The sequence below is a fragment of the Dipteris shenzhenensis genome, chromosome 3 (assembly GCF_047967505.1).
Source record: "Dipteris shenzhenensis isolate YYH24624 ecotype China chromosome 3, Dip_SZ_1.0, whole genome shotgun sequence".
Lineage (NCBI taxonomy): Eukaryota > Viridiplantae > Streptophyta > Polypodiopsida > Gleicheniales > Dipteridaceae > Dipteris > Dipteris shenzhenensis.
This window is the reverse complement of record NC_141598.1, coordinates 35,733,544-35,747,071: the sequence shown is the minus strand read 5'-3', so window position 1 is coordinate 35,747,071 and position 13,528 is coordinate 35,733,544.

Genomic DNA, 13,528 nt, shown 5'->3' with positions numbered 1-13,528 from the left:
TTTCAATAAGCATATCTATTTACCTATGCTTAAGCTTTCTCTCTTTTTCTTTTATGCTCATATGCTCATGCATAAGTATAAGCATATGCTTTCTTTCCTTTTTTCTTATGGTTATGCTCTTTTTCCCTCTTCCTTCTCTTATGCTTATGCTTATGCATGAGCATATGTCTCCTTCTCCTCCTTTCATTCTCTTCTTTTTTCCTCTCTTTTTCTCTTCTTTTCATAAGCATATGCCTATGCCTATGCCTATGCTCATATGCTTATGCATAAGCATAAGCATATGCTTTCTCAATGTATTCTCTTATGCATTTTTATTCTCTCTTTTTTCTCTTATGCATATTTGGTTATTTTTCCCTCTTTCAATCTATTTTTTCCTTTTATTTCTCTTCTTTTCCCCTCTCCTTCTCTTTTGCTTCTATTCACTTTCCCTCATATGCTTTTTGCTTCTTACCCGCTCTTGTTTTTTGTTTTTTATTTTCGTGTTTGTGTCTACATTAGACATGGGATCACATTGCACGTCCGATGAGTATGGAAACCCTCGTAGGATGAGACATCATGATCTCTATTCTCTAGAAGACTTTGATTCCCCTCAAGCGACACCTCAGGGGCCTACCCTTGTGACTATGACTCTTCTCGGACGTAGCACTGTGACTGCCCCTCGGGGAACTCCTTTGCTAGTAGCCCATGGCTTTGTCGGGATTCCCGATGAGTTTGTGGCACAAATGACCGATGAGGAGGTAGTGAGATTCTTCTCTCTTCTATCCCAGAGGACCTCAACAATTCCCTTGCCTACACCGACGGCTAGACCTACTGCCCAGCCATCCCCCCTAGCCCCTTCGACTGAGGGGTCATCACCTGGGTGCGCCCATCGTAAGGGGAGGAAGAGTAGGAGAGGTCGCTTATGTTGTGCTGACTCGGGAGATGTAGATGAGTCAGCACACTCACATCCTTATAGGTCTCCACTTGGTCCTGAGACCCAATACCAGTTAGGTCCCTTGCCCTCTCCTACTCCCACTGCTACTCCTCACTCTGGAAGTGCTTACACCACTCGCTCTGACTCTGCCACTACCATGAGTCCTCCTTACCAGATCAAGGACCTATCCTATCCAATCATGGCTGCTAGAGAGATAATAGAAGATAAAAAGGGCACAACAGTGATGGCCACCATGAGGCGGTTGATGAGGCACCACTTTAGGAGTGGCATAGCTACTGATTGGCGGTATCAAGATGACCAAAAGTAGGCAGTCATCGATGAATTCAAAGCAAAATACCCTAACCCCCCAAATTGGGAGTTCAATGAGAATTACATGTGAGAGTGCATGGGTTTGGTCTTGAAGCATCGTAGGTCAACCTTGCATACCTCCATCGCAAAGGGGAGGGATAAACCCAGCTGGGCAGACAAAGCTGATTGGAAGTTTTTCAAGAAGCAGAAGTTTCTAAACATTCTGAAAGGACATTCAATGCAAGTGGCTATACTATGATTGACAAACTTGGTGAAAGAACTTGTTGAGTTGAAACAACAATCCAAGGTGTGTTAATGAGGCATGTTCTCTTTGAGGTAGATGAGTTTGAAGCTTCTCAACACTCTCTAAGGACACTTAATGCACCTTACCCTAGTACAACCAACAAACTTGGTGAACAAAGTTGTGGAGAGTGCAAAAATAATATAATGTGTGTCAATGAGTGATGTTTCCTCTCTCAGTTAGATGAGTTTCAAGGTTCTCAATACTAAAAAATAGCATTTAATACAAATTGACCTAATACAATTAATAAACTTGGTGAAAGAAGTTGTGGAGTTCCAACAACCATACAACGGGCATAAATGAGTGATGTTATCTTTGGTATAGACAACCTTTAAGCTTCTAAACACTCTCAAAGAACATTTACTGCAAGGATGAAATCATTGAAGGATTAATCAGTATTTGACTTTGATTTTGAATTGTTGAAGGATGGAATATGCCATAGATGCAATGTGATAGACAATTGTGAGAGAAAAAACAACACAGAGACAAAAAACTATGTACACAAGGAATAAAAATGATATATAGATGCATGAAGAGAAACCAAATCCATGACAATCCACAAAAGAAACAAAAGAGAATATGAAACATACTATTCAAAATTTTTGGACTTGTGTAAAGTCCAATTTGAGAAATGGACTAAAAAACAGTCCAAAATTTTTGAATATACTAGTGATGTTGTTTTTTGAACTAGATTTGACAACTCCAAACAAAATATTTGGTGATTAAGTACTAAGAACATCAATGCATAACCAAATCTCTTACAGAGGTGGTCTACATAAACATCTTCATAACTTCTTATGAATTTAGCTACTATCACCTAAGAACATCAATAGATGGCCAATTCTCTTAGAAAGGTGGTGTAAATAAACACCTTTATGTATAAATGGTGTGCACACACCTTTATGACCATTTCTTTTAGAAAGGTGGTGTACATAAACACCTCAGAAAGGTAGTGTACATAGATCCTTTTATGTGTAAGTGGTGTACATATACACTTCACTTGGTATTAAAAAACACCCTTAACTATAAAAATACATTGACATAAAGTTTAAAATACACCATTAAGTATAAAATGGACCTCATAAACAATCTTCATACACAATAATGAGAGTAAGGAAATCAAAAAATTAGTTAACTTTTTATTAGATATTCGCTTTACATAGAAGTTCAAAACTTGCGAAGTTTTAAACTTGTGATTACAAAGCCATCAGCCATCATGTTCCTCAATACCAATGTCCTCAATGCCAGGACCTTGACTACTAAGGTCCTAACTAATAGGCTGCTCTAAGACAGTACCAATGTCCTCAATGCGCTCTTGACTACCAGGGTCCTAACTAATAGGCTGCTCTAAGACTGGAGTCTCAGTAGCAAGGTCCTCAGTAGTTTGCTCTTCAGTTCCAAGCACCTGACTAGTAGGCTACTCTAAAGTCTCATGTCCAAGTTCTTGGTGAGTAGGGTCCTGGCTACTAGGTTCCTAACTAGTAGGCTACTCTGGAGTCTATAAGGTCATGGTTGAAGAACAATCTATGCCTCCTGGTAACTCCTCTTGGTCATGCTTTGCCTCATCCATACCTTCTTTGGGTAAGGCTTCCTTGCTTGATCCACTTGCATGTCCTTCACCCAAGATCAAAGGTGCCTTCCTCACTTTTAATTTCAAGGGAAGTGCTTCCACCTCTTTAGCCTTACCTTTTCCTATGACGTGGTGTACTACTACTTGCTGCTGCCACGAGCCTTCCCATATGATGAGTGGAACCTCCTTGACTCTAGTTGACAATTGATCACCCTCATTCTTTGTGCAGATTTCTTCTTGGCGTAAGTCATCGGATGCAGAGATTTCATCCTCATCATCACCTGAGCTAGAATCATCACCCTCAAACTCACTACCCTCGTCTTCGATATTTTCCTCACTACCCTCTTCTTTGACATTTTCCTCTTCAAAGAAGGTAGTGCAACTATAATATGTGTCAAAGAACTCAATCTGATGGGGGGTATCAATGACATTTACATTTCTACCTTGGCATAGCAATTTCTCAGCAGCAAAACCCATTCGATACAATGCTACTTCCCACCCATCATTCAGTAAATTCTTTGTCATCTCTAGTATCACATCAGGATCCATTGGCTTTTTGTAATCCACCATTGCTGCATCAAGTTTAACCTTATTGTCCTCAAAGTAATGAAGCTCGAGAGTCCTTAAAGGAATTTTGATTAAATTGCCACCACCCCTGGATAAGAAGCACATCAAGAAAGGCTGCAAGACTTGAATGGCAATGCCTTTCAAGACAGTCATATGATTGCGTAGGACTATACCATGGTATACTTTTGAAAGTAAATACCCAAATGCAGATGTCAAACTCACATACAAGGCATCCCTTTGTGATTTTGTCATGAACAGGACCAACGTTGATCTTTTCTTATCTGCCATAGGACCTTTTATGATAAACCGCACAAGTTCAACTATCCGTGACACTGCAAGGTCTTGCAATTCATCTATGAAAAATACACATGGCTTCTCCCAAGCATGACCACTCATTGTTATGAAATGCTCTATATCAATGCCATTGATGTGTGCAAAATTTGTATCATTCTCTAATAGCAAGATATCATAGGAGAAGTTGAATGGAGAACCATCATCTAAACCACCAATTGCTCTACCTTGGGCAGTGGACTGCAAGGCCTTTTTCTTGATGTCCATATATTCTGTCTCAACAATCTTTGGCATTTTAGCTCTTAGATACTTTGTTGGTGTGGCATCTGCATCCATTGAAGCCAACCACTTTCTAGCCCATGTCTTATCAAGGAGGTGACCTAGGCTAAGTGCTTTTTTCTTATCCACATTAATTGACTTGCCAGCTAGCTCATCATCAGATTTCAATAAAAACAATAGTGCCGAGAGAGTAGCCTCACTTTGAATCATTCGGGTGACCACTTCATCCAAGTTGCTACGCTTGCTCTTCTTTCCAAAGAAGTAGTCATTGCTTAGGATCTTCTTGCATACTTCTGTTATTGCATCTGGAACAAACCTTAATGCTCTCCACCAAACAATAGACATCGGTTTCATTATTTCTTTCCTCTGAGTTGCAGTGTACTCTAGTGCCTCAAAGGATATCTTTCCTGTTTCATATGCTTGGCAAACGTCCACCATGCTTTGAAACACTGAGTCCTCGTGGAAGACAATGCAAGTAACATCCATGTATCTTGCAATAGCGGTGTTCAGATCCTTTGCCTCAACCTTATTACTTGGTATGCCTTGTGTATTGCTTACAACACCTTTCAAGCATCTATAGAACTGAGTCCTCTTTGCCAAGTACTTAGATGTAGGTCTCGTGCCCTTCACTATTTGTGGCTTTCCACAGCCCATCCATAACTCCCTTGCCTTTATCAAGATCTCAAAAAGAGAAGAGCTTTTTTTCAACCTAAATGGAGTAGAATTCAGCCTTTCTGATTCTAGAATGTACTTTGAGTCATCGTTAAATATGCATACATGACAAATGACCCATTGAAACTTTTCCATCCACTCAATTTATGGCAAGTTTCCTTTTCTTCCCTCATTAAGGGCAATCCTGCAAGCTTCACAAAAGTGTTTCTCATCAATGATCTCAAACCTGCATCTTTCCAAGAATCTATTCTTTGCCAACATGTATCTCTTCTCGATGTCAGTCCCATATCGGCTTTGGTACAAATACTCTCCACGAACAAAGTCACTCCTTCTAAAGTTCTCAAAAGCATCAAGAAAGTCCACGCGCTTTTGAAATGTGACATCAGGCAATGTAGGATCATCTTCTTAAAGTCTCTTAAATGCCATAGGATGAAGAGTGATATAAGTGGCCACTGGAGTTCTTGTTTTCCTCGTATCTTTATACAATTTGCGTGCAAATGTCTTATCTAGCTTTCTTTGATTTGTGAACAATGAAGCTCGATCAATAAGCATTGTGGCCATGCTGAATTGTGAAACTCCCCAAATGTACCCCTCATCCTCTGGAGGATGTAAGTCTGCCACACTTATAGAAAAGTTTGCGAGACTTGTATCTTCTTCTTGCGGATCCTCCTGATCATCACTATCCAATTTTTTGCCTGGTTTTAAATAACCTACACTTGTGCACGTGGAGTAGGAGTTATTTTTGCTCTCTTTCTAGGAATAGCTGTGGAACTTGAATCTGCTCCACGATCACTCCTTGCAGCAGTCGATGGTGTAGGTACAGTTGGATATACTGTAGTTACTGCTATAGATATTGTACTTACTCTTGCCGGAGATACCGTAGTTATTGCCACAAATATTGGTGGTGTTATGGATAAATTTGTCTAAGGAAAAAGGCATTAATATGTGTGTGTGTTTGTATGTGTGGCAATAGTATAATACAATATGGTGTGCATAGGGCCTAGGGTTGAGGTGGCGGGGCATGACCATGTGCCACCCTTCCACGTAAGAGGACCCATAAGGTGTGTTGTACATAATCCATGGTAGTAATATTATAAAATGTAAGGTGGCATGGCTCCTCCATGTGCCACCCCTCCACTAGGCAGTCCCATGCCTGCATTTAGTGAGATATGGCCCAAAGTCCATGGGATAAGTACTATAAAATAGGTGGAGATGGATATTATATTGGGTTATTCCCTCCATGTAGGATAGGCCCATGTGGGGGAGGTATAGAATGTCCAAGAGTGCAAGTTAGAAAATGGGGAAAGTAGGATGAGGTGGCAAGATTCCTTGTGCCAACCCTCCACTTGTCCTCCTAGATGTTTGAATGTATTATAAAATTGGGAAGAGACCAAGGGAGTATCATAGACTTGGGATATGGGAGTTGATATATGTGGAAAAATGTGGCCAAGCATTATCGCACACAATTGAGAGTGCGTAACCCGAGGCGTAACCGCCTGGCCCACATGGGAGACTCTTCCACACACACCATGCATGTGGGAGGATGCATTTATTGGGAGAGACCCCCTCTCTTGGCTATAAAAGGAGGGGGCTATTCCTTGATGGAACATGCTCATTCTTGTAAAGCCACCTAGCTAGTACTTTGATTTCCCCCTTCCCTTCCTTTCAAATAAAGCATGGCCCTCTTCCCTTGATGTCTCCATCTTTACATTCCTTCTCCCATCATGTACATGCTTCTCTTCCCCCTCTCCCTTTCCCCTTGTGCCATAGTCTCCCTCTTCATTCCCTCCCCTTCTAATCCCTTTTTCCCTCCCATGATAACGTTTCACCCTCACGTTCTCCTTTCCTCTATGGCCCTTGAGCGTCGCCATGCTTAGTGTCTAGCCTCTTGTCCTGATTTCTTTTCTAGGTAACAGAACTAGTGTGGCTACTGGGATCAAAATCTCCACGGCTAGTGGTGTAAAATCTGTTACTCCTATGATTGGGTGCAGCTCTGCGGCCTCTTCCATGTGCAATTATCTACTTTTGCACCTCCAAACTGTGTGCCTTCCCTGTCTCTACGGCTGTAAAACCTGCCTGCTTCTGCGCTTCCAGTCTGCCTACTTTCTGCTCACGGTTCCTACGTGTATCTTGGTTGGTGAATCTTCTGCTCGTACCAATTGCATCTGCAGAACTATAACATCCCTGTTCCCTCTGAGTTTCTGCACACGCATTCGTGCATCTACTGTGTACACCTGCGTGCATTGCGGATGCAAAACTATAACAGATCCCGTGCCCCTCCTCTCTTCTCTTTCTCTTTCTCTTTCTCTTCTCCTTCTCCTCTCCTCTCCTCTCTTTTTATTAAAGAGTGGGATTTGAACCCAAGACCTCCCCCTTCACAAAAGAAAGACTATCATTGGGCTAGCAAATAAAAAGTGATGAAAATGTAATGATTTTGCTTATATATTGAAATCTCGAGAACTGTAACTCTCTAACCGTGGGGAGTTTTCACATGCTGTAAAAAGCAAAAGTACTTCACTTCATGTGATCTACTCATATCTCTTACTAGATCACAGATTCTGAACTTTTTTAAGTTTACTTCACGAACGCATGCCACACGAGGAGGGTGGATGTTTATGTCACTTCTCGATGAGTTCAAGGATTTGGTGCCTAGTCCTCCTTGCCTTACGGCTACCAATGGGTGTGATCTCTTACTTGATCTTCATGTCGATCTTCAACAACTGATTGTACAGTGCATTGCTCAAGGAGACGATGGGTGGGATGATACACCGTGGATGATTCAAGGTGAAGAACTAGTGATACGCTGGGAGGACTTTGATTTCAATTCTACTCATTGTGCGGTGATCGAGCTACTTGCTGCTTTGGAGGTAATTAAAAGGGTGTCCTTCTTTGATGGGTGGGATGCTCCCTAAGCTTGGGGGGAGATTTGGCACATCTGCTTATTAATTCCTGTGGATAAGCTCGTCTTGAATGGTTTATTCTCAATCTCACTACAAAGGTTTCTAGGGCTCGGCTATGGTTGGTAATGTTTCAACCAGGGAATCCCTTTGTACCTTATCAACCCTTTGTGCCTCATTTTGAGCTTTAAGTTGTAATTCTTTTTGGTCTAAAGATAAACTATCAACAAAGGATTGCAAGTTTATTTGGTGCTGAATGTTTGGCTCAAGTATTGAATTCTCCCCACCCTCTCCTTCTACCTATCTTAGACTACCAAGAAACTTGGGATGTTTGGATTTTAGTCTTGGTGTGATGACATCTTGGCTCCTCCAATTTGATGGCACATACAAACCTTCGACCAAGGTTGCTGGTGTGGGAGTGAAGCTCACTTCACCAAGGGGTGAGGTGTATTTTATAGCAAGTCTGCACTAGCAAGTACTTGCAACCAAGCTGAGTACTCAGCACTCATTTTTGGGCTACAAAAGGCACAAGAGCATCGCATCAAGCAACTTGAGGTGCAGGGAGATTCTCAAGTAGTGTGTGAACAAGTTAGTGGAAGGTGGAAGGTGTGGAGCAAAGGCTTGGTTCCATGACATCAACAAGCATTGGAACTTTGCAACCAATTTGAAGAGGTAAAAATTCAGCATATCCCTCGAGCTCAAAATATAGTTGCTGATTTCTTGGCACATGAAGCTTGTAATTCAATCATGCATGACACGAGTGGAAGCACCACCCCAACAAAGCCACAAGCAATGAAGGAGGGTGATCATTTGTAAGGAATGAAAAGGTTGTGGTGATCATGAAACTAAGTGTTGGGCATATTTGTTATGAGTTTACCGACTTTGGAAGATCATGAGAAAGGTCCTCAAGGACATTGCTCAAAGGAAGGATGCCAGACGGCACACCCCTTGAAGAAATAGCATGGTGATTACAAGAACTGGAAGAAGCTAAAGGTGATGTGCAAGCTCTCCAACTGTTGACATTTGTCATGGCATTCTTGTTTGCCTTGATGAACAACCTCATGCAGTGCCATGTCTCTAAACCTTACTTGTCGGACCCCTCTCCAAACTGTGGACCGGGCCGCCCCAGGAAGGATGTGTCCTTCTCAGAGCCCTCAGATGCTGAGATGGTAGACCCACCAACAGAGAAGACTAAAAGATCTCACAGGAGTAAGTGTCGCCCTCGGATTTTTCCATCGGCTCGGGGCAAGAGGACTATTCGGTCGTTCAAGACCTTGCTCATCGGTCTTTGAGCATCACGCTCCCTCAACTAATAGCATTAAGCCCTAAGGTGAGACGTGAGCTGCAGCAAGGGCTCTCAACAAGAGGAGCAAGAAAAAGGGAAAGGTATGAGAGGTCTCTTCTATCTCTGAATAATTGATCGGCACCCACATACAATAGATGTCATCATAGATAATTGCCGTGTCAAAAGTGTGTGTGTTGATGGGGGAGCTGCATGTAATATCATGGTGCCCCGAATCATGAAGAAATTGAATTTGAAATGCATAAGGCATTCCTCCACTCGAATCAAGGTAGCAGATGGTCGACAACTCGCCACCCTGGGAGTCATTCACAATTTGCTCATCACTGTCAATGGGTTGACCACCACCATCAATTTCTATGTAGTGGACATCGAAGATACAGGCAGGAGTTACCCAGCCATACTCGGGAGACCATGGTTGAGAAAGAGTGATGTAGTCAGCTATTGGAAGATAGGACACATGTCTTTTGGTGCTTCTAAGGAAAAGATCTCGATGCAACGAGTTGCCACAGAACCATAAGAAGAAGAGGAGTAAGATAGTGATACTCTCTCATCCTCGGTGTCTAAATCGATGGAAGGATCAAATAGGGGGGAGGAGTTCTTAGAGGAGGAAGTTTACATGATGGGGGTGTCTCTGACCCCGCCACCTGCAGAAAAGGTAATAGCTAGTCCTCAACATTTTGAATGTATGCTTTCCCTAGACCTCACTCCAAGTGAGAAAGACGAATTCCTAGAAATGTTCAAAGATTTCCCTGACCTCTTTGCAACTAGCTACTGCCACCTTTGCCATGTGACTGCCATAGAGCACAAGATAGAGCTGAAGCCTGATGCGAAGCCTGTGGCTCAGAAGTATCGGAGATCAGGGCCCCTACAGACCAATGCTTTGCACTCAGAGTTGCAAAAACTTGTAGAAGCTGGGTTTATTGTTTTGGTTCACAATATTGAATGGGTTTCACCAGTGGTAGTCACCCCAAAGAAAAACAACAAGTGGCGGGTCTGCATCGACTATAAGAAACTCAATGTAGCCACCAAGAGGGACCATCATCCTCTTTCCTTTCAAGACCTCATTCTTGAGAAGGTAAGTGGTCATGAGATGTATACTTTCTGTGATGGTTACTCCGGGTTTTATAAAATCAGAATTGCCGAAGAAGATGTACTTAAAACCACATTTGCCACACCCTGGGGACATTTGCATTCAAAGTAATGCCATTTGGCCTCACTAATGCTCCTACTACCTTGTTTTGGACTTTCATCCTGTATTACCATGAATGCTAAATGTATCTCCTTGTTTGGCCTTACCAACTAAATCCCAATATGTGACCTGTAATAATTCAATAGTAATGCAGTATTGATTCTTGCAAAGAAAAACAACAAGTGGCGGGTCTGCATCGACTATAAGAAACTCAATGTAGCCACCAAGAGGGACCATCATCCTCTTTCCTTTCAAGACCTCATTCTTGAGAAGGTAAGTGGTCATGAGATGTATACTTTCTGTGATGGTTACTCCGGGTTTTATAAAATCAGAATTGCCGAAGAAGATGTACTTAAAACCACATTTGCCACACCCTGGGGACATTTGCATTCAAAGTAATGCCATTTGGCCTCACTAATGCTCCTACTACCTTGTTTTGGACTTTCATCCTGTATTACCATGAATGCTAAATGTATCTCCTTGTTTGGCCTTACCAACTAAATCCCAATATGTGACCTGTAATAATTCAATAGTAATGCAGTATTGATTCTTGCAAATCCTCTTCCCCTTCACGAGAGGGCTAATATTATGTGCTTTCTCATTTTTAAGAAAGCAAAAGAAACTTATGAGAAGATTCCTTTATATTCTCTCTACATTCCTTTATACATGCAAGTAAATGAAGCACATACATTTGTGTTTACAAAAGTTAAGTTCCAATTCATTGAGCATATGCTCTTCATTCATCACTCATAACACACTATTCAAAATTTTTGGACTTTCTCTCCTAGTTTGGACTTTTTTTTGGAGCATATCCTCTCCACTCAACTTCACTTAGTGAGCTCAAAAATTGGGTTTTTTAGAGCACTAAATGGGTCACTTATATACAAATATGGCCTTATTAAGCTAAAAAGTCAAGTGCTGACCTCTAATAAAAAAAAATATGGCTCAATGAAGCTATAATTCCCAAACTTGTGCATGGTGCCCCCATCCAATAACTATAATAATAATAACAGTAGTCTCCTAACTCCAATTTAATTTTAACACTATATTGATAAAGTGACACCATATGAAAAGAGTTTGCTGAATTCAACAAATAAGTGGTGTATAGATACACCATTAAAAAAAAAAAAAAGAGTTTGTTGAATTCAATATATAAGTGGTGTATAGATACACCATTTGTATGGAAAAAAGCATACAAAACATTATCTTATGCATCTGAATCTCGTTCAGAGTCATCAGAGTCATGTAATGTATTTGCGCTTGATGGGTCAAGTCTTGCCAAATGATGTTTAATATGGACATGACTTGGATTAGGGATTGTGATACATTTTTCAACATTGTATCCATGCTTCTTCTTAAAACTTCATGTCCTTGATTTCCAGCAATGAATAATGCTACTGACTTCCACCTCTATTAATCCCTCATTATTTGGAACCCATTCACGTTTCTTTTGCAAGCATCCCTCATAGAGTTGTTTTATTGTATATCTTCTTGGGAGATTTTTCAATGGCTTTGGTTCATACCATAAAGCTGTGAATGTTATAGGAGTTCCCTTGTCATCCCTTTCTATCTTAGCAACCTTTGTAATCCAAATTGGGCCACCTTGGTCATCCAACTCTGAACCTAGATCAGATGCCCAAACTGCAACAAATAAACCCTCTTCAATCTCATTAGATGGTATAAGCTCTGGTAAGGGTTTGTCTCCCTTCCTGCCACAATATTTTCGAGGTAAAAGGCATTCCTCTACTTCCTCCATATCTACTAACATATTTATATCCAAAGGAAAACTTGGTGACCTAGCTTGTTCAAGCCAAAAGGATTCACAGTATTCAATGCTCATTAAGTTTTCTTGTCTTTCTAAAGATTGGATAAGTGCTTTAGTTGATTTAATTGTCTCCAAATTCTTAGTTGATTGCTCTGGATATTTTTGCATCATACTTTGAAGATATTTAATGAAGGCTTTCAAGCCTTTCATTGCATCTATGTCAAGTGATTTGTTTTTTGCAAGAACAAATCTAGTTTCCTCCAATGGAATTATTCGTTGTAATAAAGCATATGACTCACTCCATAAATTATCTCCATCTACTGAGTAGTGCTTCCATCGCATCACTTGAATATTATTATGCATGTAAAACCGAAAGTAGTGTGGATTTGTGTGTCCTATTAGGGCATCATCACCTGTTTGTAAATGTGGTTCTATGAATGCTCTCCAATCTACTATCCTCTCTAAGATAGCCACTTCTGATTCTTCCTTGCGAGACCGTCCAAATTTTTTCCCAATTTGAAATAGCATATCCTCTATTGTCAAAACATCCATTGATTTCAACTCACCAGAGATAACACTGAAGATTTGATCTATGTCTTCATGTGTATGGCCGACAAGAAGAAAGCCAACTTCCACTTCTTCAAATATTTTCAAACCAACCAGTATAGAGCATCAAGCAAATATATATTTATTCTTGTTCTCTCTCCAACAATTATCAGCTTGTATTCACAATGTGTTAGGTAAACATCCGCGAGCATTTCTGACCTTTCTTATTGCTTTCATGATTGATGTAACAACCTAGTTACTATCATGGTCATGCAAACTATCAATCCATACATCACAAAAGATTCGGTATCCATGTACTAATACTCCACACAAGTGTGTTTTTAGTCCACGTTTGCCCTCCAATGCCGATGGAATATGACTATATCATGGCAAAGTTGTTGTATTTTGGTCCATGCCATCAATGGTGATGCACATGGACTTATCGACATGTGAAATAGCTTCCTCTCTACAAGAAGCATACAACTTTTGAGCATCCTACACATGATGTAAATGGATTGATCGCCATTTAATACATCTTCCTTGTTGCTGCTCACATTTACTATGTTCAATGGCATTTTTTAATTCATCACATGTCTTACATTTTGATATCCTTTGCTTTGATGGTGTCTTGACATGGCAAAAATCTGTGAAGATAGTGGGAGAGAGGGAAGGAGTCTCACTTGCAGCTTTCTCACATACACAATGGGGGAATACACAAAGGTGGAGGCTGAAAACAGTTTTCCTCTTCTTAGTTGTGAAAGCCAAAAGAACTCTAGTACAAAGAAATAGAAGAACCCTATATGTGGGTCTCAAACCAAACTCAACTAACTAAGGTGGCATACTAACTGAGCCACGAACTAGTGTAGATAAGGATAGCTGTCATCCAGCTATTATTCGTGGGCGGTGTACCAACCGCATCTATAGCT